Source organism: Dasypus novemcinctus, chromosome 28 (assembly GCF_030445035.2).
Source record: "Dasypus novemcinctus isolate mDasNov1 chromosome 28, mDasNov1.1.hap2, whole genome shotgun sequence".
Lineage (NCBI taxonomy): Eukaryota > Metazoa > Chordata > Mammalia > Cingulata > Dasypodidae > Dasypus > Dasypus novemcinctus.
In genome coordinates this window covers 20,297,140-20,321,456 of record NC_080700.1, presented here as the reverse complement: position 1 = coordinate 20,321,456, position 24,317 = coordinate 20,297,140, and the positions used below count along the sequence as shown (strand labels likewise).

Here is a 24,317-nt window from a genome sequence, read left to right as displayed (position 1 = left end):
ACCTTCAACTCCCACCACTTTCTTAAAGGGAAGTAGGGGGACCAAGAATGGCTCCGGTTGTGGGGTGGAGGGAGTCATTCTGCAGGAGCAAGTATGAGGGGGAGGAAAGGGGGAAGAAGCCGAGGGAGGGGATGGAGGTGGAGAGCCTAAGTTGGGTGAGGGTGTAGGCTCAGAAGGGGACACTGATGAAATGATACAGAGGGGGGGGAGTGTGTTCAGATGGATCAAAATCAAAAGAGTCTTTAGGTGGGGGTGTCTTAGGAGAAGGTTTCTGATTGAGCAATAGGATTTGGTAAGAGGAACACGACTGACAGAGGGCCATTGCATTGGATGAAGTTTTTCAGATCTCTAAGGATCTGTATGTCAAAGGTACCATGTTCCAGCCATTAACTTTCATGTTCGAACTTGTATTGAGGCCAAATTGTAGTGCAGCGATGTTTCTTGGGTCTGACATCTCCTTCAGGATATAAAGTTTTAAGGTCTGAAGGAGTCAGCCCAGTGATGTAGTATTTCGAGGAGCATTTTCAGAAGCTGGGAAGAGATCAGGGACTCTCAAATGTTAACTGAGCAAGTCAGGCATCCCCGAGTTAGCCAGACAACTTTATTAGCAGGAAGTCCACACCCAGGATCAGATGTCTCTGATTTCTGAGGAGCTTCTGGGGTGCAGGTCAGGCACCTGCCATGGTCACCCAAAATGAAGAGGATCACTAACCTACCTAGGGTTTGCAGAGTTATCTAAAACAATGGGGAAAAAACAGGATCTTTCAGAGAATTCCCTTAACTCACCCAACTGGTAACCAGAGTGTGGTGTAGGATGGAGTTACAGCTGTGGCAAGGGTAGGTCTCTCACCAATCTGCCAGCCTCAATGCACTCCCAAGTGTCTCTGGGCATCAATCTGGGGAGTTCCAGGAGAGGGCGAAAGGACCAAGAGTTGCAGGATAAGGATTAAGGAGTAAGCCCAGGCAAGTTTCCACTGCCCATTGCTTCCTCTTTCCAAGATGAGGCAACAATCTCACCAACCACGATCTGGGAGTAAGCCTGAGAGAGCTGCTGCTGCTCATTGCTTCTCAATTTGCCAGGTACAGTGGTGGGTGTCTCCTCTTCCCAGATTCTGGGGTTTGACACCATATGTTAGATGTTGGGATGAGATAATTGGGATGCAGAGACCAGTGATTGCAGGCAAGGATTTATTGGGAAGCTCTCCCAATGGAGGGGGTCTGAAGAGAAACTTCAGTCCACCCCTGGCGGAGGCAGTTATGAATTTATACAGTACATCAATATGCTTAGTCAGTGGGAGTGGGTTGGGGCTTGGGTAAGACTCAGGGGCTGGTAGGGGTCCTAGGAGTTGTGGGCTAAGGGCAGTGAGTGCTAGGGGTGTGGGAGGGGTTGGTGGGGTCATGTAGCTTGTCTATTCTTGTGAGTAAATGAACTGTGTCAGCACATTTAGGCTCAGGATGGGGGTCTGTTCTATGTGATGGGATGTGGCTCCTTCTGAGTAAATGGTCACACTTCCACAATGAGGCAGGTTAATAATAAACTTGCAGCTTCTGCAAGTTGTGGCTGTTATGGGGGCTAGGGATGGGGCCAAGTCCTGTCACCATTTATGCCTTATTTTCCAGTTCTTTTTCTCCATCTCATCTCCTGGTAAGCAGTATTCTAGATCGTGTCTATGAGTTTGCTTATTCTAATCATTTCCTATCAGTGAGATCATACTATATTTGTCCTTTTGTGTCTGGCTTATTTCACATAATATAATGTCTCCAAGGTTCATCCATGTTGTCACATGTATCAAAACATCATTCCTTTTTAAGACCCTATGCATATTTCTATCCTAAATGGACAGTTTCTATACATCCATTCCTTTTAATATTCCATTACAGGTAAACTGGCCAAAAGACATACTCCCTTTGATGCTTAGGATATTGTGTCAAATCGGCCAGGTAATTGTGCCCAGTGGTTTGGTCAAGGAAGCACTGGGCTAACTGTAATACAAGGGCACTTATGGACTTTAGTCACCATTGACTTTGCTGCAGTTTGAAATCATAGATAGCTGGTTATAACTACATTGATCAGGGAGATTGCCATTAGCAGTGAGTGATGCTTAAACCAATCAGTTGAATCTCTTAGAAGGGAAATGATTCCAGCATTGAGAGAGAATTTCCCAGCTCATCTTTGGACAGCCAGCATCTCCCAGAACTCATCAAAAATCTTCCTTGGACTTTCATTGGACCTCCTGGTTGCAGCTTGCTTGCAGAACCTGGACTTGTGCATCCCCACAGCTGCAAGAGAGACTCTGATAAATCTCATACCATCAACAGATATCTCTTGTTGATTCTGCTTCCCTAGAGAACCCTGACTCATACAGCTTGACACCGGGAGTGGGGTCTTGAGGAACAGAATCTTAAGCATGGGATGTCTGAGGTGGTTCTGGAAGTTTTGCAATTGTCTTTCTACTCTAACTGGCCTCAAGGGTACTGATGACTCCCTTTCCAATAACAAAGAGGCTACTAACAGTCCATGGTACGAGTAAGCAATCGAGATCTCCAAAATAGCATCACCGGATTCCCCTACTTCCACAGTTGTAAGAAGCAAGGATCTGGGTGAGAGTGTTTTCAACACCTTAACAGAGTTTTTTGGAGTCAAATGGTATAATGATGTTGAATGGCTCCTCCTAGATACTCTGGATACTGTTACCAAAGAAAGAGCTGAGTTAAAGGCTTTGATTTTGAAACTTAAACACCAAATGGATGAAGTGAAAGTTTCTAATTTTGCTCTGAAAGAAAACCTTGTCTCCTGTAGCCACAGGCTTGAAATAGCTGAGAACCAAATTCAGACTCTCATTGTCCAGGTAGCGGAGTTACAAAGGAAACTAAAATCTCAACCCTGCAGGATTTCTGCAGTTAAAATTAAGGAATTGGTTGGAAAAGAGTGGAATCCAGAGAATTGGGATGGAGACATATGGGATGATGATGATATTGACAGAGACATTGGAACCCTGAGTTCTGCTGAGACTTTGCCAGATAAGTCTGCCACGGTCTGCCCAGTCCAGGCCACACCTTGTCAACCTTGTAACATCCAGCCTCCACCCTGACACAGGGAGTATAAAACAACTTCCAGCCCTGAGGTGGGTACCAGGGCAACTGAGGCCTGCCCTGCCCAGGCTCCAGACTGCCCCAGGGAGTCTGGACCTCATCCCAGCCCTGAGGCGTGTACCAGCCAAACTCCAGCATGCACTGCTAAGCCTCCCGTCTTCCCTGAGGAAACTGAATTCCAACCCCTGCCTAAAGAAATTAATCCTATCTCAGCAGAAGAAAATGCAAGGGAATGCCCTGAGGCCAGTCACTTGCAAGGCATTTCTAATCCTCCTTACCCAAGAACTTGCACCCTATTCTGTATGGAATGAATGCATTTCCTGTTATATGCAGGGGTTGAACATTGTTAGGCAGATATATATATATATATATATATATATGTTTATTATTGTTTTTACTTAGAGACTAAGTATGGTTTAAGGTAATGTGTATGGTTGCCAAGTTGACAAGGGGTTGACTGTGATGGTTAGGCTATCGTGTCAAATTGGTCAGGTAATTGTGCCCAGTTGTTTGATCAAGGAAGCCCTGGGCTAACTGTAAAAAAGGATATTTATGGACTTTAGACACCATTGACTTTACTGCAGTGGGAAATCATAGATAGCTGGTTATAACTACGTCAGTCAGGGAGATTGCCATCCGCAGTGAGTGATGCTTAACTCAATCAGTTGAATCTCTTAAAAGGGGAGTGATTCCAGCATTGAGAGAGAATTTTCCCAGCTCATCTTTGGACAGCCAACATCTCCCAGAATTTATTAAGAACCTTTACTGGACTTTCATTGGACCTCCTGGTTGCAGCCTGCCTGCAGAACCTGGACTTGTACATCTCCATGACTGCATGAGAGACTCTGATAAATCTCTTACTATTGACAGACATCCTTTGTTGATTGTGTTTCCCTAGAGAACTTGGACTAATACACTCCCCAGTGACCTCTAGTCAAAGCTATCTTATATAAAGTCCAACAGAAAGTTTTCTGCTCAGATGTGCCCATGATTAACACCCTCACAGCCCAAAGGTACTTGCTGAGTGGATTTTTTGCATTAGTCTTGTGTCAGGTGATCTAGACATGGTCCCAAAGGTCTACAGAGACTCTATCCAGCAACTGCAGTTTCAGCCAAAGAACTCAGCCATGAGTGGTTGTCTACCGCTTCCCCCTGCTTAGTAACAATGAGCTTATATAACGATGATGTCTTTTGACAATTAGGTATTTAAGACCCTCTTCCATTCTAAAACTGGTGCAGGGGTCTACACCACTGGGGTGGTGAGAATGAGAACATCCCAGTGAATGGTGAGAAGAAGATGCCAAATGGGCCTGTTTTGATCCAGGGCCTAAGTGGCCTACGGAGAGATCTGGACAGTTCATGCTGCACAATGTGTGGGTCTCTCCACTTTTAAGCCTGTTGCATCTCCTCCCTGAATTCTGTCCCCCTCGCTCATTTGTGCCTCCTGGCTCCCCCATGGCTTGGCCATCGGGCCCTCTGTCAGCAGGATAAACTTCTGCAGTCCTGGTGAAGGCCCGGTGGAGCACCTTGGATAGGAGAGGAACAGGACCTGAGGACAGAACTGTTCTGTGCAGGAAGGGGTGACAAGAGCAGCCTCCTCTACCCAAACTGCTCAGCAGCAAAGCAAAGGCTCACTGCAAGGCACTGGGGAAGGTGGCAGGTAGGGTCAGAAGAGGACATGGTCTGAAGGTGGAAGTGAAGAGGCGGAGGTGTGTGTGTTTCCATACATGTGTGCACATGCATCATGCATATCAAGGAGTGTGCATGTGAAGGTGTGCTTACACATATGTATGCATACATGTGCATGTGTATCTGTGCAGAGAGATTCTTTTTTCCCCTTTATTAGGGATTTTATGGGTTTTCAGAACAATCATGTATAAAATACACGATTCCCATTACCACCCCATCACCAACTCCTTGCTTGGGTATGGGATATTTGTGACATTTGAGGAAAGCACTTTTTTATGATTGTACGATCAATTAAAGTTCATGGTTTAACTTAGGGTTCACTAGCTGTATAGTGTACGACCATGATTTTTTTTAATTTATGAAAAAAAGACAAAGAAGACAAAAAAATTATATTATTGTTACTGTAATACAATAATTTCCCCCTTTTAATCATATTCAAATTTTATTTCATTGTTCTTTATTTCATTTTATTTTAAAGTGTATTAACTGTATACAGATGGAAAGTTATAAAGGTTAGAGAGTAGGGATGCTCAATCACTTTCTCTTTTCATTACACTGATTAATACTGGCATTTCCTGAAGACCTTTATGAAAGTAAAGAGCATAAGAAAACTCATTGTTTAAACAATCTAATAATTTAAGGCTTAAAGATGTCTTTTAAGTCATGTTATTTATAAAGTTATGCTTTGCTGGGAAAGTAAGATGCTACAAATATACCCTACAAACAAAAACTTACCAACAAAAATACCTTTAAGGCCTTTTTATTCTCCATTTAAAAAATGCACTGCAAGTTTCTCCAAAAACAAAGTATTCACAGTGTTTTTTCTCTAATAAATCCTAGGTCCTGGATGTAGTCGAGAGATTTATGGAAAATAATTTTGGAATAGAGTTCTAAGAATATAAGATATTGATTTAAAATATAGGATATGTGGTCACCTAAAAAGTTTTGTTTCTGTACATGAAATGTATTGATCAATTTGGTGGATTTCCTTGCTTCAAGCTACATTTAAAAATAGCAAATTATGGGGGGAGGATGTAGCTCAACTGGTTGAGCACCTGCTTCAGATATAAGAGGTCCTTACTACAATTCCTGGTAAGTCCTAAAAGAAAAAACAGCAGGCAATTACCTTTTTAACAATTGTGTCCTGCCCTAGGACACAATGCAAATCATTGATGATTTAATCATTGACTGTGGATCTTTTGACTGTTTTTTGTCTTTCCATTTGTTGGAGTCTTTTAATCAGATTATTTTACAGGCTTCTTAATCCAAATTGAGATTTTAGACATCTTGGTCTGTAATTCTCAAGATGATTTGCATAGTTTGTTTACACTGTATATAACAAAAGAGTGAACTTGAAAATATAATTGCCAAAGTAAAATTAAATTTTTCTCTGAACTTGCTAACATGCATTTCTAGACATTGATTTTATGTTATGAACCTCCTGCAATTCCACATTTGCACTTTAGATTAGCAAAATTAGATCATGATGCTTACAAATTGTCTTCCCTGTAAATTTCATTTCTAACATATTAGTGGCCATGGTTTTCTACTTCCAACAACTCTGCTAGGGTGTTCTAGAGAAAGCATATATAAAAGGCTTATGCTTATTTTAAACATTCATATTACTGGTATAAAACTTCTTTTTAAGAGTAGAGTTTTCAGAAAATCTATAAGAAACTGAAATTTTGAATACAATTTTTGGGGGCCTGAAGAATTTTTGAAATTGATTATAAACCTATAAACCACTAAGGCCACTGAAAAACCACAACTGGGATTTTAAAAATTACGTTTCAGAAGTACTGTTAAAAACACTTGAGCAGATTTTGATTGAGGGATCAAAGCAGGAGAAACTGCTCCAAGTTGGTGATCTGTATGTGTATGGCTGGTCAAGTCCTGTTATGCTTGCATGGCCTGTAAACATAACTTACTTTTTGAACTGATTGGCTAAAATTCTTTTCTTTTCATGGTATTTTCTAATAACTAAATTGGGAGTTTTTATTATCTGACCACTTAGTTTGAGGTATGTAGAAGCACTAAAAGTACTCAGTCTGGCATAAAGACAGTTTGAATTTTTAGGACTTTGACCCCAAATCTAGTGTTTCTTCATACTATACCACATTGTTCCTCCAAATAGTTAATTCACAGGCTTTCAAAGTCATAAAGAGCCCCTTCAATTGCTATGGCATGTATTGTTCCTGAACCTTTGCGCTTTCTTAATTTCTGTAGCCCCCAGTTTTGTATCCTCTTGGGACCTTATTTCTCCCCCTTCTCCCCGCCGCCCCAAAATGGCTTCCTTGTCTGTCTGCTTGTCTGCTCACTGTGTCTGCTCATTGTGTCCACTCATTGTGCCTGCTCATCTTCTTTAGGATGCATCAGAAACCAAACCAGGGACCTCCTGTTTAGGAGGCAGGTGCCCAACTGATTGAGCCACATCTGCCCCCTTCTCCTTTTTTTATACTTCCTTCATATTCTCAGTTGGATATTAGTGGTTAAGTCTTTTTACTTTTGCTTTTTTCCCCCTTCAATCTTTTCCGCTTTGGAGATCTCTTTTACTTACCCACATTTACATATACTTTTTATATAATTATCCCCAAATCTGCAATTTAAGCATTGGCTTTTCAACAATTTGTTTGAATCCAACTTTTCCCTTCAGTAGCTTTACATGAATGCTCCTTCTTTGGGTCTGATGTAATATGTCTAAAATATACTTTATTATCTTCCTGTGAAACCAACTTTTGGGACTTATCTTGAAGTCTCACCTAGAATTGGAAACGCATATGTCATCCTTCACCTTACCCCCACCTTGAATGTAGGCAGTTACTAGAGTTCTGCAAAATTTGTCGTTTTTCAGTTCTTACTACTTCATTGCCCCAGATTTTTCTTTTGCTTTAAACTTTTTTTTTATTAGAGAAGTTGTAGATTTCCAGAAAGATCATGCAGAAAAGGTTTCCATATACCTTCTCTCATTTTCAACTTGTATTAGTGCAGTACCTTTGTTACAATTGATCCAAAGGTACTTTAATAATTCTACTATGTTTAATATCTTCATTTCAAATTTAAAAAAAAATTATAAAACAGAAAAATGTAGCTCAACAAGTTATGGAAACATTGCTCTGAAAAGTTCATTCCAGGCACTTCAATCTCATCTAATTCCAACTACTATCTCAGTTGTTCCTCTGGAGTTCAGAAAGATACACAGATGAACACAAATTAAATGACATAGTCACTCTTTATTAATGAAAAAAATGATGAGAAAAAATGCTAATCATATTCATATCTCACAAAACCAAACTCCAGATTCTTTTTTGTTTTTTAAGATTTATTTTATTTATTTCTCTCCCCATTTTCTGCTCTCTCCATCCATTTGCTGTGTGTTCTTCTGCGTCCGCTTGCATTATCAGGTGGCACCAGGAAACTGCGTCTCTTTTTTGTTGTGTCATCTTGCCGCATCCGCTCTTCATGTGTGCAGCTCCACTGCTGGGTGGGTAGCATTTTTTTTTTTTTTATCATGTGAGGCATACTCCTTGTTTGTGGGGCCATCCATATGTGGGGTGCTCCTGTGTGACATGGCACTCCTTGCGTGCAGCAGCACTGCACATGGGCCATCTCACCACACGGGTTAGGAGGCCCTGGTGATCGAACCCTGGGCCCTCCATGTGGTAGGCAGATGCTCTATCAGTGGAGCCATGTCTGCTTCCCCAGAATCTCTTTTTTAACCTTTAGCATTAAGAGAGCATCAACTTTGCTTTTGCTACAAAATCATTACAATGGTTTTCTTAGGTATAGTCCATAAATCATATATTATTTGTATGCCTTGATTGTATCAGCACATTCTTAACAATGTGTGGAAGTCCACTACTGTATTTATATTATTAACCACAATTCTCATCTCATTCCAGAATCATTGTTATACATTCCCAATATCATCCTCCAGCTGTCCTCTAAATAACATTAATTTCTCTTGATTACTTTTTTCAGCCACATTCACATCCCTAAATCTGTGTTTGTTACATCCATTATCTGTTGCCATCAAGTCCAACCATTACCACATATTTACATTTTACCTGATTAAACATTCTACACACATCCCACATTCCATCTCCCAGCAACCTACACTTCATAGTCCCACTCCAGAATACTCTTTGTATTTAGATCATATCAGTAAGACTATAAAATGTTCTTCCTTTTGTGTCTGGTTATTTTGTTCAACCTAATATCCTCAAGGTTCCTGCTTGTTGTCATGTGCTTCCACAATTGATTCCTTCTTACAGCTGAATAATATCCCATTATATGAATATACCACATTTTGTTTATCCATTCATCAGTTGATGGACATGTAGGTTGTGTCCATCTTTTAGCAATTGTAAATAATATAATTGTACTAGTAATTATAACCCAGTTTCCTTTAGGGTTCACTGTATTCCATAGTCTTAGGGCTGTTTACCTTTAATTTTTATTCTAGCAACATATATACTACCCAGTATTTCCCCTTTTATTCCACATTCACTTATATAATTTAGTAGTGTTAATTATATTCACAATGTTGTGCTACCATCATGACTATACATTAGCAAAGCTAATTAAGTGATCTTTTGAGTCTCAAGGTTCTTCTTCAGTCTGTTACTGTTCTACTCTATGTGGACCATTTACTTACCATGAATTTACGCTTAGCCCAATAGTCTTTAGTTAGTAGCTTGATCTTTGCTTATTAGATCAAGTCTAAACCATTCTCTAGTTCCAGACCTCCTCAGGATTTCCCCATTTTTGCAACGTATGGTTCACTAATCCTCTACACAGAATGTTTTGACTGTTTAGTACAATACAGTTGTTGCAACTAAAAAAATATTGTAACCTCCTGTTACTAAAATCATAAAATGCACTTCCTATCAAATTTTGTTTGCTGATAAAATTTCTGAAGTCAAATTGATGCTAGACATAGTCCTTTTTGTTAAAAATGGTCTTTGTGTTGAGTGAACTGAGTCAAAATGGAAACAGATTCTTCACGAATCAAATTACATCTAAAACATCAGTTATTCTATTTGCTCTAATAAAAGAGAAAATCCAGTTTAGCAGCACTTTATACAACATTCATGAATCTGGAAATCCAGCTTTCCTTGATTCTAAGATGCCCATTTTCCACCTTTTAATGTATCTGAAACATTAAACTAAGGCCCATTTTATAGTTCTTGTCAAAAGTGACTTGTTTTCCACTAAGCAGACTATCAAGTGGCAATATACTGGCAGTAACCTGCCTGCAAGTGTGTGACCTCAGATGTGTAAGACTTTTCTGTCTCAATGTATCTTTCAATTTTTAAAAATTATTGAGGATCCCACATGGCTTTGATTGATATTTATTTTATTAATAATTAAATTCAGAGTTTTTAAAACACGAGGACACACATTCCATTAGCTCTCAGATCAGTGAGTTTGTGTCAAGTAAGCTTTAGAAAATTGCTTTTAACATTCATGACAAAATAAAGAAAGGAATAGGCAAATAATGTCTTAGTACCACGAAAAGTTTTTACTGTACTAATCTCCTAAAAAGGGTATTATTCCCTCTGAAAACTTGTGAGGTGAAAGTATCTGTTTATATAAATGTCTCCGTAGTTGTAATTATTTTCACTGGTATCACTGCAGGTGGTTTAATTTTAAGTTACATTTGTTTTGTCATCATCACTTCAAAGGTCTTCCTGTATTTGTTACATTGCTATGTTGCTATGAAAATTATGTAATCTGAATATAGTAGATTGCCTGTCACATGCCAGACAAGTCAGCAAAGGCAGAAGTAGTAGTCAAGCATTCCTAGGATTTTAGAATTTTCAAAGCCCAGAGTGGTCTGTGTGACTAATTCACGTTTTGTGCAAAAGACTGTCTTCTAGGAGCTGAACAATCTGATCCATCTGTCAAAATTTTGAGTTTAAGAAAGATTCAGAGAGCCTCTTTAGGCTTAGACTTGTGTATTCTAGAAGGAAGTAGTAGTATGTTAATATATGGATAAAGTTATGCATTTACATTTAATATGATAATGCCATGCATATGTAGTATAGGAATAATTCCCCCCCCCCCAAATTGTTTTTGCACAGATGGAATCCTAGAATCAAGGCTCTAAAGTAACAGGAAAAGTATCTGTGAAACAATTTAAAGTTGGTGAACTGTCCAATGCATTATATAGCACCATATTATTATTTTGGTCTGTGTTCTTTTGCTTCTTCAGAAACAGATTGATGAAATTATATACACCTTGTTTTAGAGAGTTTCCACTATTCCCTAAACTGTTTTATTGCCTTAACTTTTCAAAATCTTTTAGCATATTCTAATATTAAAGTGAATCATTTCATTTTTAAAACAAATCTATTTTATTGATACATATTAATAAAGCATACAATTCATCCAAAGTATACAATCAATGATATTTGGCATAATCACATAGTTGTGAAGTCATCACTTCAATCATTATTAGGATATTTTCATTTTTTCAATAATAATAAACAGGAAAATTCTTCATCTCTCAATCTCTGTATGCTTCCCTTGTTGTACCTAGCTGTTTTTTCTGGCTATTCTTGCACATTTAGCAGTTTTATTGAGAAATATTCTCATACCATATGATCTATCCAAAGTGTATAATCAGTGAGTTTCAGTATATTCTCAATGTAGTGAATTCATCACCACAAAAAATTTTGGAGCAAGTTCATTCCTCCAGAAAGAAAAATTCCACACTCCTTAGCAGTCTTCCCCAAGCTCTACATAGCCACTAATCTAATTTCACCTTTATTTTTAAAGATTTATTTCTTTATTTCCTCCCTTCCCCTCCTGCCCTGCTGATTTGTTCTCTGTGTTCTCTTCTCTTCTCATTTTCTTTCCTCTAGGATTCACCAGGATTTGATCCTCGAGTCTCCTGATATGGAGGGAGGTTCGCTGTCCATTGCACCACCTCAGTTCTTGGTTTCTGCTGTGTGTCACCTTGACTCTCCCCTTGTCTCTCTTTTAGATGCATCATCATCTTGCTGCATGACTCACTTGCACAAGGCACTGGCTCACCATGCGGGCACTTTTGCGTGCACTGGCTTCCACATGGGCACTCACCCAGGCACTGGCTTGGTGTGTGGGCATGACTTCTCTTCTTTTTCTACAGGAGGCCCCAGGGCCCTAGGGATTCTGCCATATGTTAGGTGGAAACTCTATCACTTGAGTCACATCCACTTCCCTCTAAATTCATCTTCACAAATTGCTGTATATTTACAATTTTTTTAAAAAATTTATTTCTCTCCCCTTCCCTCCCCCCCACTTGTCTTCTGTGTCCATTCCCTGTGTGTTCTTCTGTGACCGCTTCTATCCTTATCAGAGGCACCAGGAATCTGTGTTTCTTTTTGTTGCATCATCTTGTTGTGTTAGCTCTTTGTGTGTGCAGTGCCATTCTTGGGCAGGCTGCCTTTTCTTTTGTGCTGGGTGGCTCTCCTTATGGGGTGCATTCCTTGCGTGTGGGGCTCCCCTAAATGGGGACACCCCTGCATGGCAGGGCACTCCTTGCGTGAATCAGCACTGTGCATGGGCCAGCTCCACATGGGTCAAGGAGGCCCGGGGTTTGAACCGCAGACCTCCCATGTGGTAGGTGGATGCCCTATCCATTGGGCCAAGTCCGCTTCCCTATTTACATTTTATATAAAAATAATCATACAATATGTAGTACTTTGTGTCTGATTTCTTTCATTTTGGATCACTTTTTTTTTAAGTCCATACATTTTTATGTCACAAGAGAGACCCCTTGAAACCATTCAGAGCTTATTGACTCGGATTACATACACTTCCTTTTTTTTTCTTAATTTGTTAAACATGTATTTTTTAAAAATCCCCCTGCTTCTTTTTTCAAGCTGTCTATTCTCTGTTCCATTTGCTATGCATTGTTCTGTGTCTGTATTTATTTTTTATTTCTCCTCCCCCCTTGTGGCTTGCTTGTTGTCTGCTCTCTGTGTCCATTCGCTGCAGGCTCTTCTGTGTTCTCGCTTGTCTCCCTTCTTTTTCTGTCGTGTCACCTTGCTGAGTCGGTACTCTGCAGCATCTGCAGGCTGGGTGGCACTCTGCAGCATGTGGGTGAGCCTGCCTTCACAAGGAGGCGCCAGGACATAAACTGAGGGCCTCCCATATGGTAGACAGGAGCTCATCTGATTGAGCCACAGCCGCTTGTTTCACAAATTCTCAGATCTCATGGATTAAAAGCAAATTAAAAGGGAAGGGGAAGAACTACGAAAGGTAGACACCCTGACAGGAGCCATAACTGACACTCTTTGCTGGGCCCTGACTCAAGTGCTGGGGCATAAAGAAGAGCAAGGCAGCCCAAAGGGTAAAAATCCAGGGAGTAGACAAAGTTTGGGGTGAGGGTAAACAGTTAAAAAAAATCCCCAATACAACAAAATGGTAGAAAAGGGAGGGGTGACATTTGCACATTATAGTCCTTGGTAGTCTACTGATGACAGAGTCACCAATTTGGAAAAGTCTGAAATGGAGTAAACTCAGCTTAAGAAGGCAGTGAGAGATGTCTCTTGTAGGTTTTAAAAAGATGTCCTTCAAAAATGATAAAAAAACGGTTTAAAAAAGTTTTGGCACTTAGAGGGGTAAGCTGGCTGTGCATTCACCCCGGCAGGCAGGCAGATGGGTGTTCAGTGCCCAGCCACGCTGGTGAGCTGAGCTGCCATGGAATTGTGAACTGCTTTGGGACACTGGGCAAAGGCGCTGTGTCCTCGCTTGCCACAGAGGTTGCGCACGATGCCCTTCCGGCAGTATAGGGCTCAGGTGCCCCTCTTCCCTGCACCTGAAGCACCTGTCCTGCATGCAGCTCTCACTCATGTGGGTCTGGGAACCACATTTATGTATTTTGTTCATATTAGTGCATTCACCCAGTATTTGTCCTTTTATGTCTGTCTTCCTTCACTCAACATAAGGTCTTCTAGGTTCATCTGTGTTATCAAAAGCCTTACAACTTCAATACTTCTTACAGCTTCATATTCCATCATGTGACTACACCACAGTTTGTTTATCCGTTCATCAGTTAAGGGACACCTGGTTGTTTCCAACTTTTGGCAATCATGAATAACCTGTGTGCAGATGTTTGTTCATATCACTGTTCTCAGTTCTTTTGGATATATATTCAGTAGTGGTACTGCCAGCTTGTGGCAAATCTATATTGAACTCCTTTAGAAACTGCCAAAGCGTCTTCCACAGTGGCTGTACCATTTGACATTCCCACCAACAATAAATAAGTATTCCTGTCTCTCCACATCCTCTCCAACATTGTAGTCCTCTGTCTTTTTAATAGTGTCCATTCTAATAGGTATGAAGTGATGTCTCGCTGTAGTTTTTTTCAAACAAATGAATTTTAGTGGTACACATTAATAAAGCATAAATCCCTCCAAACTGTATAATCAATGGAATTCAGTGTAGTTGCATATTTGTGCATTCTTCACTTCATTCTTAGAGCACTTCCATTATTCCAATAGTAATAAACAAAAAAACAACCAAGGTGCATCAACTCTCAATCTCTCTGTGCTTCCCCTACCATTCATAGCTGCTATTCTTTTCCTTCTCTCTAGTATATTTGTATTTACATTTTGTAAAAAACAGTCATATAGGCAATAACACCCCAATTATGTTTTACATGAGGTTGTTCTGTCATATACGGTACCATTTTACAATTTTAGCTTTCCTTCTGGTAATATACATGAACTTAGACTTTCCCTTTCAACCATTGTCATACCCATACAGTGGCACTTCTAGTTACAAACACGATGATATGCTTTCACCATTTCTACTCATTTCCAAAGATTTACAAATGACATTTTTAGCAATCTGCACAGATTGAACGTCAGCTTTCCATTCTCTGACCTCACTCTCTTTTCTCTTGACCAATATTCTAGTTATTAACTGCATGATTTTCCACAATATATTGTGGAAAATTTTGTGTCTGGCTTGCTTCACTCAAAGTAATGTCCTCCAGTTTCATCTACGTTGTCATATGCCTCATGACGTCATTTCTTTTTACCGCTGCTTAATATTCCATAGTGTGTATACACCCCTATTTGTTTATCCAGTCATCAGTTGATGGACATCTGGGTTGTTTCCAACTTTGGCAATTGTGAATAATTCTGCTATGAACATTGGTGTGCAGATATCTGTTTGTGTCTCTGCTCTCAGTTCTTCTGAATATATACCTAGTAATCGTACTGACAGGTCACACGGCAAGTCTGTAGTCAACTTCCTTAGGAACTGCCAAACAGTCCTCCACAGTGGCTGTACCATTCTGCATTCCTACCAATAGTAAATAAGCACTCCTATCTCTCCACATCCTCTGCATTTATAGTTTTTTGAGTTTTTAAAAGCAGACATTCTAATAGGTGTGAATGGTATCACATTGTATTTTGATTTACATTTCTCTAATTGCTAGCGATGTTGAACATTTTTCATATTTTTAAAAATACATTTTTATTACAGAAGTTGTGAACTTACAAAATAGAAATGCATATGTGTATAATTCCCATACAGCATTCCTTCATCAATGTGGTGGAACATTTGTTACAGATTATGAGATAATATTATCAGACTATTACCACCAACCATTGTCCATAGTGGACAATTGGCACACTTTTCCCATTCTCCCCCATTGTCAACACAGTACATCTTTGGCATAGATGAATGAATATTTCAGTATGCTGTTAAACACATAGTCCATAGGTCACTCAGTTATATTTTTCGCATGCTTCTCCACCTTCCCACCACCCACAATAGTGGCATGCATCTGCTGTAGCTCACAGGACACTCTTGCATCTGTACCATCAACCACAATTCTCATCCACCTCTGGGTTCACTTTATTATTCAATCCCTAGATTATTCTCTAGCTTTCTTTCAGTTGACATTTACATCCCTAGACTACCCTTTCCAGCCATATTCCCATTTATAAACCAGCTGTTACTACAATGTATTACCATCAAATCTATATATTTCCACACTTTTACAATAAAGTTAATTAAAACTTCTACATTAACCACCAGTAGTCCTCAGCCCTCCTCTTAATTCCTTTTAGAATCCACCACCTATCACCAGGTCTTGAAGATGTTTTCCTACATTTTCTTCTAGAAGCTTTATGGTTCTTAATTTTATATTTAGGCTTTTGATCTATTTTAAATTAATTTTTGTATACGATATGAGACAAGGGTCCTTTTTTCCTTCTTTTGTCAATTTGCTGTGTCTTCTTTGTCCACTTCTGTTGTTGTCAGCGGCTCCAGGATCAAAACTCCAGCATCAAGATCCCAACATCAAAAGCCCCAACACTGTTCTTTGCCATACCTTTTATCTGTGAGTCCCACCCACCAAGGGGCAGGGACTCAGCACCCTACTGACATGGCCCAGTCAAAGCCCTAATCACAATTTAATCATGCCCAGGTACGGACCAGTTTACAAACATAATCCAGTATTTATTTTTGGGATTCATAACTATATCAAACTGCTACAGTATGCAAAGATGGAGAATTTATATTTTTTGAGTTAGGCCTTCAGACCATAACTTAATACTTTTGTGAGTTACCAGAATGTCAGATATACCCATAAACCACCAAAGGTTTTGGTACTCTTGACATTTTGTATTATCTGTACGTCTTTATTCCATCATTTGTGCTTTTAATAGATGATTACTTTTAAACCAGTGGAATGAGAGAAGTGATTTTTTTCTGGTGTAGTTGGCTTAGTTGATATGTTCAGGCTAGTCTTTTATTCCATGTTACTACAGAATAAAAGGACCATAGCTCTTAAAGTGTACCCTTAGTTCAGAATAGAAGAATGACTCTTTTAAAACAAGGAAATAAAAAGAAAATATCTAAGCTTTCTTGGAGAGACTCAAATAATAGCCATAACTATTAATTCGCAAATTGGGATATAGAATAGGTAGGGTAGAAGTTAAAGTCAAATTTTCTACAGACGGAAAAATGTAGTCTAATGGAAAATATTTCTTTGCTGATGAAAATAGCACAGTGAGTAGAGAAATGCCTTTAACACACTTCATTGAAAGATAGACTAATGAAAATAGTAAAGCCTTAAGATACTGGTCTTGTAGTAGCACTGGTATTACATAGGCTCACTAGGTTATACTACATCTTCTCCATGTTGTCTAGTTGTATCTTGGGCCTTACGACAATATTTTATGTAATATAATATTCTTTTGTTACTGCTGAAATCTGTTCACATGTGGTATCTGGATTTTCTTTCTAGGGGAGTTGCTGGAAGCTATCAAACGTGATTTTTGTTCCTTTGATAAATTTAAGGAAAAGTTGACAGCTGTATCTGTTGGCGTTCCAGGTTCAGGTTGGGGTTGGCTTGGCTTTAATAAGGAACAGAGCCGCTCACAGATTGCTGCTTGTTTTAATCGGGATCCATTGCAAGGAACAACAGGTTAGATTTGAAAATTATTATGCATCTTATTAGGAGAGATGGTTTGCTATAAGGAATTTAGAAATAAGGAAAACTTGTTATGTTTAAACCTACCATGATAAATTTTAAGAGTTGACACCCACGTCCTTGACATTTTGTAAAATAAGCACATTTAATTTTAATTAATAACTATTTTATGAACTGCTAACATAAACAACAGAAATGGTTTAAACAAACTCTGCTTTATCCAGCAGAGAATTAGTATCAATTTACGTAATTATGTAGGCTAAAATGAAAAACTAATATTTGGTAAATATCAATAGGAGGGAAAAAATAGTTTTGTCTGACTTGAGAACTTGACTCTGATCCCCTCTGCTGAGCACTGCCTTTTTTTTTTTTGGAAACAATTATGCCTTTATTATCAAGTGTTAAGCATAACTCTTATAACAAACGGTGATGAATTCATTTTGTTTTGTAGCACTGTCTTTTATAACTTGTTATTGTGGTAACACTGAGACTGGAACTCAGGTTTCCAGACCTCTACCCAAGGGTATAGACTATATTTGCCTTGGAAACTCCAGGTGGGTCTTGAATAAGACTTACTGTTGGAGTGGAGTGGGTGAAGGTCAGTGGTTGAGCACACGCTTCACATGTATGAAGTCCCAGGTTCACTCCTAAAAAAAAACACTTACTGGGTGAGAATTTTTTTCCTAGGCAGAGCTGTGATTTGTTGGAAAGTTTTATAGCTATAACTAAATTCTTAATTTAGTTAATTTTTGAAAACAGTATCTTTTTCCTTACTTCTTAATCCCTTTTCCTTGTTAACTCATTTTGTTAATTTTTGATAGATGCTTTAAATTCCTTAATATGAAAATTAGCCTTGAGGAACAGAGCAGGTTTTTCATACCTCTCTGTGACTGCTCAGGGCCCTTGGAGGAAAAGCTTGGGGAGGTCCTCATTCACCCCCATAAACGTAACTTGCTTTTAAGGAGGGTCCTGAGACCCCAATGAGGAAGTCTAGGAGAATTGACTCTATGACTCCTGATATTTTAACAATGGCTATTAGAATACTATAGTTCATTGACTTTCCCAAGTCTATTTTAATTATTATTATTTTTTTTACTATTTATCACATTTTCTTCCAAAGAGTAATCTTTAAGATCTTTTTAATAGTGAATAGTTATTCTTAGGCAAAGGTTCTATTTACATAAAAACTGAAAAACATGAATGAGAATGTTGTAAGGGATAATTTTGTGTGCTGAGGATAAACTGTTTTATAAAGCAAGAAGATGCAACTTTAAGCAGCTTTTTTGGTTGAAATATTCATAATTTTTGCTTTTTTTCCCCCTTCCTTCCCAACAGGTCTTATTCCACTGCTGGGAATTGATGTATGGGAGCATGCTTATTATCTTCAGTATAAAAATGTCAGACCTGATTATCTAAAGGCAATTTGAAATGTAATCAACTGGGAGAATGTAACTGAAAGATATATGACTTGCAAGAAATGAAACATTAATCATTACACTGATTATGTAAGCTCTTTATGACTTTTTGTAACAGTGTAGAGCTGCAATGTACTAAGAAGCTTCTCTACTGTGGCATTTCTAAATATTGCTTATTGAGATCTTTCACAAGCAGATTTCAATGATATAACTTCACATTTTAAAAGTTTGATTGGACAACTGTTTGAAAATATTGAATTCATTGCATAATTTAGTCTTTCGATGAACATTTTCTTTAGAGAGCTAAAATAGCTTAGGAAGCTATAATTCTCATTGATAAAACCATAAAAAAATTCCATCCCTATACTCTTGGCACTTGTAGGTAAGCCTTTATAATTCTGTTTTATTGTAGTTAAAGGAAGGTTTTTTGCCCTGGTTGTTTAATTGTAAACCTCAGTGGAATTTCAACTTTCAATTGAAAATGGCTTTTTTGTGGGTAATCCTCTGTTTATTATTATTTCTGGTATATCTCACACAGTGGTCTCTAATTATAGATGGTCACATGTTTCACAGGGTTAATAACATTTTATCATTTTTTTTAAAAACATAATTTGGTTGTAATTGAGAACTGCTTTTTTTATGAGGAGTTTAGTTATGTTTTTGAATTTGTTTGAAGGCAAAAATAGATGTTAATGTGAAATTTTGTCTTCAAACATAGAGATATATATATTGTATAGAAGTATCAAATGGACAAATTAGGGCCTAGTTGATGAAATAATGACAGGGACTAAACCACAGCTCACCTGGGTGGTCAGTTGCCACCCGCCCTCACCTCTCACCCCTCACCCTTTTTGGTCCTGTTTTTGAGCATTGCTCTCAAGAACTGGGCTGCTGCTCAGACAGCTGCCTTCCCAAGTAGAGTGAAATCTATCTCAAGACAAGGTCAGCCATGTGCCTCCCTCAGGGACAAAAATTATTCTTTTCCTTTTTTATTTTTAATGTACAACAATGATAAAAACTTAATATTTTTTTCCTTCAATAAAGGAAAAAATATACCCATAATACAGTGAGACAAGCATGTCAAATCTTGTTCTTGTATAGTTTTTGAAAACAGAACGAGATTATTTAAATATAGCAGGGACAGTTTTTATATCTGGTTTAATGTTTTCATGCATTTTCCCATGTTGTTTAATCACTGTTCTCATAATTTTTAATGGCTATATATTTTATCAATTGGACATTTCCTGATCTTTTTTTTGAGCTCTATGATTGGGTATTTTATTTTTTCTGAATTGCTTTATTACAAAAAATGCTTTGGTCAGCAACTCTGTGCACACAGGTTTTTCCTTCATTTGGAATATTCTGTTTTTCTATATAGGACTTTTCTTAAACCTATTTAGTAAAGGATGTTTTCCAATTTATTTTTACATTTTTCATTTATATCCTAAATTTTATTTTTCTATTTTTTTCATGGAAAAATGAAGTAACTTAGCAGTTTCAATATTGAAGACTGAAGTTTAAAAAAGAATTTAAATTCAAGTCTTTTTTCTCTTACAAATTCAACTAGAAAAGTATTTAGACTTTCTGAATTGTCATAAGTGTAGATGTGAATATTGGTAACTGTGTGAATTTGTGTGTGTGTATGTGTGTGTGTTTGTGGATTGAAAAAACTTTGGAGATTCTAATAGTCATCCTTTATAAACCACAGTAAAGTGACTTTCATGGAGCTCAAATGGGATTCATCTGTTTCTGCTTGCCTTCGTGATCAGGACAGTGTCCTCTGTCTAAAGAGACAATCTAGAAAACTAGGACCTTTTCTAAAGTTGGGCTTTTGAATATTGGTAGGCTGTTAGATCATGGTTTCTACTGAGCTAAGAAATATGTACAGAGACTAGTGATTTATATAAAGCTTTTTTGATTCCGACTAAGCTTTAAGAGTCCAAAAAAATTCAATGTTGAAATTTCTATGGGGCTCTATTTTTACGTTGACTTTTATGTTGAAAGATTGGAGGAAAGCATGGGGGAGAGCACAGTTCAGTAAAATTTTTGTTTTTCCTCCACATCAAATAGATTTTAAGAGATTGATACTTTAAAAACTAAAGATTTTAATCACACAGCAAAAAAAAAAGGGACTTTAAGATTGTTTCGCCCTGTTTTTATCAAAGAAAAGAAACAGAAGAAAATAAAATTATGGTTTCTTCTGTAAAGGAAAAGTGCTGCTCATCAAAGAGGGAGTTGTGTGACCAAATCCGTCGTCCCTCCTCTACTCCTGGATGTGCTTACAAAAACCTTCATACGATCGGTGCTGGAAAGAAACAAGGAAGGAAAACTAATACTATCTTTGAAATAGTGTCTGTTGGTTGTTGTATAATAAACTTTGACGCTGAGAAATTAAAACTTTATTGCACAGTAAAATTCATGGTCTTAAAATGAGCTTTCAATTTCTGTTGGGCACCTTTGAAAAAGTTACATCAAAACCATAAAATTTCGGATGAGATTGATGTGTATTGTGATTTAGGGCTAAAACTAGGTGTAAACGTAAGTTTTATTTTCTGTTTTAATTTCAGAGCGATTACTGTTTGGGAAAGTTCTTCAGAGAATGTTTTATAAGTTACTATTTCTCATTATCAGTCAAGCCCTAATGATTCCAGCAAGCTAATGTCCTACCTCTAAGATATGCATCAAACCTAGTACACACTAAAATTCTTATAAGATCCATGGATAGTTTTTATGTAATTAGTTATTAGAGAAACAATAATTTTCCTATTATAATGATGTGGTGTTTTGTGTATTAATAAAAGACTCTGTCAATCATTAAAAGAGGTCTGCATTGTTTGTGTCAAAACAAGAATAATCTTAAAAGTCTTTATAATTTTTACTGCTTATGTGTGGGGAAGAAAAAATAAGTGGTAGGGAGTTGAAATTTTGCTCTTAAAACTCTGAGGGAACACGAACTTTATCATCCAGTCATATCTATAAGTAATACCTGGTAATATAAAAGCATAGTATTTTATAATTTATAAATTATTATGTTCTTATTTTATAACCTAACATATTAGAACTTTAGCCACACATAGAACATTATCTTTAACACTGGGATTAAAAAGTAATCAGGAAAGAGGACTTGGCCCAATGGATAGGGCATCTGCCTACCACATGGGAGGTCCACGGTTCAAACCCCGGGCCTCTTGACCTGTTCGGAGCCGGCCCCGGAGCCGGCCCATGTGCAGTGCTGATGCATGCAAGGAGTGCTGTGTCACGCAGGGGTGTCGCCTGTGTAGGGGAGCCCAATGCACAAGGAGTGCAGCCCATAAGGAGAGCCGCCTAGAGGAAAAGAAAGTGCAGCCTGCCCAGGAATGGCGCTGCACACAGAGAGCTGACACAACAAGATGACTCAACAAAAAGAAACACAGATTTCCAGTGTTGCTGATAAGGATAGAAGCGGTCACAGAAGAACACACAGCGAATGGACACAGAGCAGATAACGGGGGGGGGGGGGGGGGGGGGGAAGAGGGAGAGAGAAAAAAAGTAACCAGACTTTTATTACAAAATGTATTTTATATACATTTCTGGACTGATATTTTACTTAATATGATAATGCAAAAAAAAAGAGCTTACCTCATGCAACACGCCCTGGAGTATTGGTAAACCATTCTAAGAAAGGGAAAGGGAAATGAGGTTGGCATTTCCCTTTCTCTCTCTCTAGTTGGTGAAGTCATGCTGGCTGCTGTTACTCCTGTGTGTGTGAATAATATTAACGAGTGCTTCTGGTCTCAAGATGCTTCTCGAACACAATTTTTAAAAAAGTGCTTTCAATTTATTTTGGGAAATGGGACAAATTCTTGCTAGTCATTTTTTTTCTTAAACTTTTTATTTGAGGACTTCCGGCAAGATGGTGGCTGAGTGAGCTTGCCTTGCCGTCTCTCGTGGGAAGAGGCAGCTGGGCACCGCTGGAGGTTCTCCGGGACCAGGCTTTTTCAGGATTTTTTCAGGGCAGGAAGTGTCTGGACATCGATTTGGTGGGAAGGTAATGGAAAGGACTGGTCTATAAGATATAATTTGGGACTTTTCAGGAGGGGGAGGCAAGATGGCGGCTGAGTGAACTTCCCGGTTACTAGCTCCTGGGGGGAATCGGCTGGGAGGTGTCGGAGACTCTTTGGGACCGGCTGTTTCGGGATTTTTCCTGGTCCGGAGGTGTCTGGACATCGATTTGGAGGGAAGGTAACAGAGAGGATCCATCTGTGAAATATACACAGAGATCCCAGCTACGTGTGGAGGACTCCCTCCTTGGGTAGGCGGAGCCGAGGCAGCTAGCACCGCGGCGGGTGGCGGGCGGGAGAGCCGAGCCGCGCTGTGCCGCGGCGGGCGGCGGGCGATGGAGCCAAGTCCAGCCGAGCCTAGCTGCGCCGCGGCGGGCGGCGGGCGGGAGAGCCGAGCCGCGCTGCGCCGCGGCGGCGGCGGGTGGTGGGCGGGGAAGCCGAGCCCAGCCGAGCCCAGCCGAGCCGCAGCGGGAGGGGAAGCTGAGCCCAGCTGAGCCGCGGCGGGCGGCAGGCGGGGGACCCGAGCCCAGCCGAGCCTAGCCGAGCCCAGCCGAGCCGCGGCGGGCGGCGGGCGGGGGACCGGAGCCCAGCTGAGCTCAGCCGAGCCTGGCGGTGGGGTTTCTGTTCTTTGGTTTTTTTTTTTGTTTGTTTGTTTTCTTTTTGTTTTTTTTTTCTTTTTTTTTCTTGTTGTTGTTCTTGTTGTTCTTTTTTTTTTCAATCCTCTCTTTCTTGTCCCCAATATTCTTCTTATACTATTTTACCTTAACAATACAATAGGTCCTACAAGAAATACCTCACATTTGCTGGGTTTCCTCACCCTCCACTGCCTCATTTCTCTGTGAATAGATTTAGCCTATCTACACTATCCCCTTTCCCCTACAACTTGATATCCTCCACCATCTGCTATCTCTCCTATATTCCATCTCCCTTTCTTTGATCCACAAAGTGTCTAACTCTTAATTTCTAATACCTTTGTTTAGTTTTCCATCTGGTATTCGTCCCTGAAACTATTACCTTTCTTTTCTCTTTCCCTCTCTCACGAAAACAATAGCCTCTTAGTACGTACCACATTCCTCCCATATTCAGTCGTCTACCTCATTATAGGTACTTTCCTACTACTATAACTCTACACAATTTACATGATCTAACCTCCATCCTCCCAGAACTCATATTGTTGCTTTGTAAACATATATCACCAATACTACTTCACACTTCTTCCTTCCTTACACAATTGACTTTCCCCAGCACTAATACTTTCCTTTAAAGTGAGCTTAACTAGCAATAAGAAATTGGAATAAGAAGAACAAAGTGACAAAGACAAGATATAACACTTACGCAAAAACAACAGCTAATTAATCTCCAAGACTAGACAAAGAAGCTAAGGAACTGATTAAACCCGTCAAGAAAAAATGTTGACAAGACAGCAACAAAAATCTACAAACCAAACCAGTAATCAGGAAAACATGGCTGAATCCAATCAACAAACTGAAAATCAGGAAGGGGGGCAGGACTTCGCACAAGCAATGAAAGATCTCAGAACATTTATCACCGACAAATTTGATGAAGTAATGAAAGAGGTTAACAGCGTGAAGACAACACTTGGAGGGGAAATTGCAGACATGCGCAAAAAAATAACAGATA

General features: G+C 39.0%; 1 long non-coding RNA gene across 2 annotated transcripts; it reads left to right on the top strand.

Annotated features, from left to right (window-relative positions):
- The first annotated feature begins 201 nt into the window (after positions 1–201).
- On the top strand, positions 202–18,722 carry LOC131276419 (uncharacterized). 2 transcript variants are annotated; one of them, XR_009183897.2, is made up of 3 exons: positions 202–1,080; positions 17,123–17,215; positions 18,557–18,722. It is a non-coding gene; the product is annotated as an uncharacterized lncRNA (long non-coding RNA). The 2 variants fall into 2 exon arrangements; XR_009183896.2 differs by lacking the exon at positions 202–1,080 and having other exon boundaries at positions 17,040–17,215.
- The last annotated feature ends 5,595 nt before the right edge of the window (positions 18,723–24,317 follow it).